Consider the following 7500-nt stretch of genomic DNA (forward strand, 5'->3'; position numbering starts at 1 on the left):
AAAAAAAAAAAAAAAAAGAGTGCAGGCGCGTGCCTAAAGAAATGTGATAAAGATATTTGCCTTTTTTTTTTTTTAGTATTTTTTTTTTTTTTTAGTTTATTGTTGCATAAGTGCAGTGCAACAAATTACGAAATCAATTAACTGCAACAGCAGCGCGAACCGGTTACAAAAACACAAAGGACGTATTTTCTCTCTCTTTTTAATGGAACCTGAGTTAAATGTTCCTGCCATGACTGAGCGCAACATGAAAGAGATTTTGTTAAAGCAATGTTGTGTCCGGGACGGGGGGGTGGGGGAATGAAACTGATTCAGCACTTCAGCCTCACGGAATACTTAATAGCATTCAGCGCGAAAGAGTATAAACTTCGCGAAAGAATTCAATCTTCGCGACTCTGTATTCGCGAGTTCTCCATTTACGCAATCATTGCTTATTTCAAATTACCGTTCCTGTTTATGTTCCTTTTTTCGGATCGAGTTTAGAGAACAGAGAAATTGGTTCAATATTTTGCCAACAACCTCGAATATTGAAAAGGATTTGTTGATGTCGGTGAAAAAAAAAAAAAAATGGCAACCCCATGTCAGTGATGCCAGACAGAGGAGAAAATATTATGCATTTGTGCTCCAACCTGCAGCTCAGCATGGACGTCAATGGAATATTGTACAAAACAACAAACCGATGATAAAGAATAAAAACACCGCACAAACACCACCAGGTCGACGTGTCTGTGTTGCGTCCATTGCAATTCAACACAATGACGCTGAAAAAAAAAAAAAAAAAATGGAGAACAATATAGACGTGTTTTTTCCCGCGGGGAAGCCATTTACTAACGCCTTGTTGCCTGTATCATTTGCGGACTCCTGATAATCATTAAGGTAAACTAAAGTGAAAAAAAAAAAGTGAGGGTGGTGGGGTCTGGCCTTTTTTTTTTTTTTTTTTTTTTTTTTAGGGGCGTGTTTCCATAAACGCACTAAGAAATCGAAATCGTACATGGTGCTGATTTGCCGTCCACTATTTTTTTTTTCTTCTGTAGGGATGTGAAACAAAGTCATAGTATTTTGTGGATGAGCCAACGTATTAACATAAACACCAAATCAAAGCGGTTTGGGGGTTGCATGTATTTTGTCCTATCTTCATCAAATTTTCTTTTATCTATTTCTTATTTTGATTTTATCCATATTTTCCATTTTCTATTCTTATTTTATATATCTTTCATCTTTATATTAATTTCAATTTTAATATTTATCTTCTTTTTCATCTTTTTTCTGAAAGGGAAAATACTTTACTCTGAATGACCTAATGTGTAAAACAGAAATCATTGAATCAAAGAACTTTACGCTCACTTGGTAGCTTTTTTTCGAGACTAGCTTTATCTCTAGACTATCTTTTTTTCGAGATTAGAGAACTGCTACATAAACTTGTTCCGAAAAAAATAAAATAGAATAAAAATAAATTAAAGATAATGATAATAAAGAACCAGTTGATAAAAAGAATATTTCTTACAAATGTTGCATGTAGCCTGAGAAAGCTATTATAAACACACAAAAATATACCATGATATTAATTAAACAGATTTATTAAAATCATTCTTTCCATTTCATTTCTTTAATTTTTATTTCACTGCTCATTTCTTATCCATTATTTTTATGTACTTGTCAATATGGGCAAAAAGTTCCTGATTAGTATATCTTTTTACTATTGGAAAACAAAAGAAAGATTCATTATGATCCAAAAAGTTTCTGATCAGTATATCCCTTTACTATATGAAAACAAAAGAAAGAATCGTTCTGGATACTCCTCCGCTGTTCTCGTGAGCAAACGTGAACAAAACCAAACACAACTTTTATTTTCCATCGAAACCTTCGGCTTTGGTAATCATCAGGGATATGCTTCATGAGATGCGTCGAAGCTGAATAGAATCGTCTGTTGTCGAAACTTCATATATTTGTCGGATGACTTTCCTGAATAAGATCCTCGGTGGAATTAAGACTACATAATGTACCGTGCGAGTTGACGTTGAGGAATGGTCAGGAGAAATTCAAAAGCATTCCTTTTAATATCCATCATTGTACAGTGAAAGCGTCATTGGCTTCGAGTCCCAGTGACAGCTAGTTAATCCAAATATGTATATATATATATATATATATATATATATATATATATATATATATATATATATATATGATTATTAATATCATATGTTCACACGCACGAGCCCACACACACACACACACACACACACACACACACACACACACACACACGCACACACACACACACACACACACACACACACACACACACACACACACAATATATATATATATATACATAAATACATACATATAAATACATAAATACAGATATACATTAATATATACACACATATATATATATATATATATAACATACATACACACAAACATATATATATATATATATGTATATATATATATATATATATATATATAGACTAACACACACACACACACACATATATGTATATATATATATATATATATATATATATATGTATATATAGACGGACACACACACACACACACACACACACACACACACACACACACACACATATATATATATATATATATATATATATATATATATATATTTATATATGTGTGTGTGTGTGTGTGTATGGGTGGGTGGGTGCGTGTGTGTGTGTGAAGGTAACGCATAGGCTTCGATGTTAAAACGGATTTAATTAAGTCTAGTAAAGGCTTGAGTGTACTGAGTAGACAGCGATGGTTTGTACTGCATTATGGTACATTTCACAGCCACGGCTGATTTGCTCTCATTAGGGCTGTTCCGAGAGAACACTGGGTCGATGGAGCGCAGATCACTTAACAGAGGCTTGGAGGGAATCGTCTTGCTTGTGGCACCAGTGCCATCAGGAGTGCCAATCCATTTTTTTTTTCTTTCTTTCTTTCTTTCTTTTGGAGTTCGGTAGAAGAAATTAGTGATTTTTATTCTGTGGAAGGTCAAAAAGAATGGAACATTTTCGGGTCACGAGATTTGATCTCATCTCGTTCCTCGTTTACCTGGGGACTTTGGGTCCAGCAAGTTGGCTTCCATTCCAAAGTTGAGATCATGATACAGAAACAGAAGTTAGGTTTACAAAATGAAAAGTAATATGTCTGATCATACAGGCAAATAAGTATCCATGAAAACGCACACATACGCGCACACACACACACACACACACACACACACACACACACACACACACACACACACACACACACACACACACACACACACACACACACACACACACATACGCATACACACACATACGCATACACACACACGCAACACACGCACACACACACACAATCACACACGCACACACACACACACACACACACACACACACACACACACACACACACACACACACACACACACACACACACACTTCGTGGCACAGTGGTTAGAGTTCCCGGCTGCCACTATGGCGGTCCGGGTTTGAATCCCGGCCAGGGCTGAAATAATTTCAGTATCGCTATGCTTCGAGTTGTTACTCCAACTCTCGTGGGCGGGGAGTTGGATGTGTGTGAGGATATAAGGTCACAGCATTACCCATAGATCGGTCATATGTGAGCTCTGAGCTCTCTTCGGGGGGGGGGCAATAGCTGTCGATCACGAGTCCAACACGTGATCCAGGACCATGGTGAATCACACACACACAAGACCTTTGTCTTGTGCCTTTCCCTTCAGTCTATTTCCTTTTTTTTTTTTTTTTTTTTTTTTTTTTTTTTTTTTTTTTTTTTTTTTTTTTTTTTTTTTTTTTTTTTTTTTTTTTTTTTTTTTTTTTTTTTTTTTTTTAGTTTGAGACTTATTCTATGATTCATTTCTATTCTCCCTTTTCAATCTTACCTTGACCATCTCTGGGTCACACATCGCGGTAGCGACCCAAAAGATAGAAGCAGCTTTTTCATCTTACCCATTTTTTTCAATGTCCTTTTAACTCTCTCTACTCCTTTACGTCTCTTTCTATTCATTCATCCTCCAACCACTCTCCTAATCAAACGTTTTAACCACAAGTTATTTACAGATATATTTTGGATATGTATGGGGGTAAAAATGTATATTACTTTTGGTCATATTTTGGAGAGGCGAGTTTATTATGTTTGTATAATTTTCTTTCTCGTTTCTTACGGTTATGACTCCCGGGATTCTCTCTCTCTCCCTTTTCTTTTCTTTTCATTTTGTTTATTTTCTTTTTCGAGTTTTATCATTCACATATCTTTCGTGTTTTTTATCTTTCTTCTTTCTTTTGGAGCTTTTCATGTTGTTTGTGTCTTCCCTCCACGATTAACTCGACTGTGCGTGGCCATGTCATCTGAATTATTTTCTCTAAATTTCTTATTGTGTGAGTGTACAATGGGTGTATAATGTGTGTAATATGTGTGTGTGTATGCATGTGTGTTTGTCTGTGTAAAATAGGTGTGTAATGTGTGGGTATAATAAATGTGTAATAATGGTATTATATATATATATAAATGTATATATATATATATATATATATATATATATATGTGTGTGTGTGTGTGTGTGTGTGTGTGTGTGTATACATACATGTACCAAAGGCCTTTTCCCCCTTACAAGGGAGGTAGCCAAAAAACAATGACATGAAAACCATTCCCACCCATTCCATCCCTAATACACTCCACTCCCCTCCACCCTCTACCCTCCCTCTTATCTTGGCACCTCCTGGATGACGGATCATCCCTGCATCTTGTCCACTGCCCTGGGTCAGAAGCAGTGTCGCAAGACACAGCACATCCACAGCAAGGCTGCTTCATTAAATGTCTGTTGAGGAAGGACGGGAGAGGACAGAAGACAGGGGTGAATGGAGAATGGTTGTATATGGATGATGTTATGATGCATGAGGTGGAATGGGTGGGGGGATGGGGGGTGAGGGAGTAAATGTGAAAAATAATTTGACGCAGCCCGAAGGGATTTCTCCCCGTCTTCTCTTTTTCTGCATGAGAGGACGGAGAGGGGTGACGCCGATTAAATGAAGTGGCCTTGCTGTGGATGTGCTGTGTCTTGCTACACTGCTTCTGACCCAGATCAGTGGGTGAGATACAGGGATGACCCGTCATCTAGGAGGATCCAATCTAAGAAGGAGGGAGGGGGTTGAATGGGAGTGGATTATGTGGGGATGGAATAGGTGGGAGTGGATTTTATGCCTTTATTTTTTGCTACCACCCTTGTAAGGGGAAAAAAGCCTTTGGTATATATATATTTTTATATATATATATAGATATATATATATATATATATATATATATATATATATATATATATATATATCACGAATATATATATATATATATATATATATATATATATATATATATACATACTGTATATGTGTGTGCGCACGCGACATAGTACACAAATGTACCATATATGACCAATATTCATGATGGCTTGACAAGAGAAGTGACATCAAGTGTGCTCTGTTATTTGAATGACTGCAAAAGATGTCAAAATAATTAAACATGATAAAATATAACATCAATATAATGATAAAATCTAGCCGTTGCGATTCGAGCCTTGTGCTTGGGTTTTCATCGTGGCACACCTGTCTGGTACCACTGCACCAGGAAACGAGTATAAAGCGGGCCCTACTCAATCAATATTATTGCGCAATATTCCGTATTGTACAATATTATTGACGGTGTAGGGATGGTATTGAAGAAGCACACGTGTTTGGCCCGTACATTTGATGTCTTCAGTATATTGTGTCATTCTTCAATACCATCCCTACACCGTCAGTAATATTGTGCAATATATTGCGCAATAACTTCGATTTCACCCAATCTCCAATCCTATCGGCGTGATTGTTATGGAATACATCACTAATAACAGTAATATCTTTTAAATAACTACTGCCATTGGTCATCTATTAAGATGAAATATCTAAGCTACAATGTATGTACAGGTGTGGGGATCTCAAACAAATGATAACACCAACGAAAGAAGGAAAGTTAAATACAATCTTAGTGAAAAAGAACTTTGCGAGCAGGAATGGAAGTGAATGTACATATTCAGATACTTTAACAGAGAGTTTGAAATCCGTTGAGGAGAACGGAATGCGTGAGCGCCGTTTCGATTCCTCTGAAATCGAGAATGAAATAACGATTCAGAAAGACAAACTTGTACAAGAACACGTGTGTGGTAAAAAAAAAAAAAAAAAAAGAAAAAGAGAGAAAAAAAATTCGCCACCAGCAAGGCAAAACAAGAGCCTCGTAAAAAGTATATAAAGCAATCAGAACCGTGAAATAATGTTAGGAAAGAGAGATTTAGAGGCTAAAATAAAACAGCAATTAACCGGGGCGTGGTGCTGGGAGACGTCCCGGGTTGTGTCAATAGGAAGTTTTGATGGAATGTGTGTTTTTCGAATTGTTCCGCGGATCGAGAGAGGAGGGACCGCGGAGGGGCTATGCCGGGGGAGGGGGAGGCAGGGGGGAGGGGGTAGAGGGTCAAGGCAGGGCTGGATGTGGTAGGGTGGGATTAAGGCAAAAAGAGGCAGACGGTGAAGGATGGGAAAGAAAAAGGGGGAGATGGTGGGGAAGATAAAGAAAATATTATTAAGGAATGGGAGAATATGGACCCCAAGGCAAGACTTGTATATTAAGAACAACGGAAGAGTTTCCTATAAGACAAAAAAGTGATAAGATAAGACACAAATTGGGGGCAGGAGAAGGAATGAAGAGTAATAGGAAAGGGGAAGTTCAAGGTTAATTTGGGGCAGCTTGGGTTAAATCGAGGACTAAACTAGGTCAGGGGCAGTGTGGGACAAGGAGGATTCAGCGGTGAGAAGGCGATCAATAACTAGGAAATGAAGTTAGTTAGATGGTAGAAGACTGAGGCGAAGCAAGACGAAGGTGCTGTAGGAAGAAGTAATGTTAGAAGAGTGTATATGTTAGAGGATTTTTTGTTGTTGAATTTTAGAATTGAAAATTTGAGAAAAAAGAATATGAATATACATTACTCATGATAGCAAATATATATATATATATATATATATATATATATATATATATATGTATATATATACATTATATATATATATATATGTATATATATACATTATATATATATATATATGTGTGTATATATATATATATATATATATATATATATATATATATATATATATATATATATATATATACAAATAAAAGTTATATAAGATAAAATAGAATAAAATAAGATGAAATAAAGTGAAATAAATAGATGAATAAATGAAGTAAATTCAATAAATGAATAAATAAATGGATAGATAAAATAGAATACATAAATAGCAATAATAATAATAATAATAATAATAATAATAATAATAATGATGATAATAATAATGATAATAATATTATTATTGATAATAATAATAATAATAATAATAATAATAATAATAATAATAACAACAACAACAACAGCAGCAACAACAACAACAATAATAATTA

The sequence above is a fragment of the Oratosquilla oratoria genome, chromosome 42 (assembly GCF_046742065.1).
Source record: "Oratosquilla oratoria isolate Oo_2021 chromosome 42, ASM4674206v1, whole genome shotgun sequence".
In the NCBI taxonomy this organism is placed as follows: Eukaryota; Metazoa; Arthropoda; class Malacostraca; order Stomatopoda; family Squillidae; genus Oratosquilla; species Oratosquilla oratoria.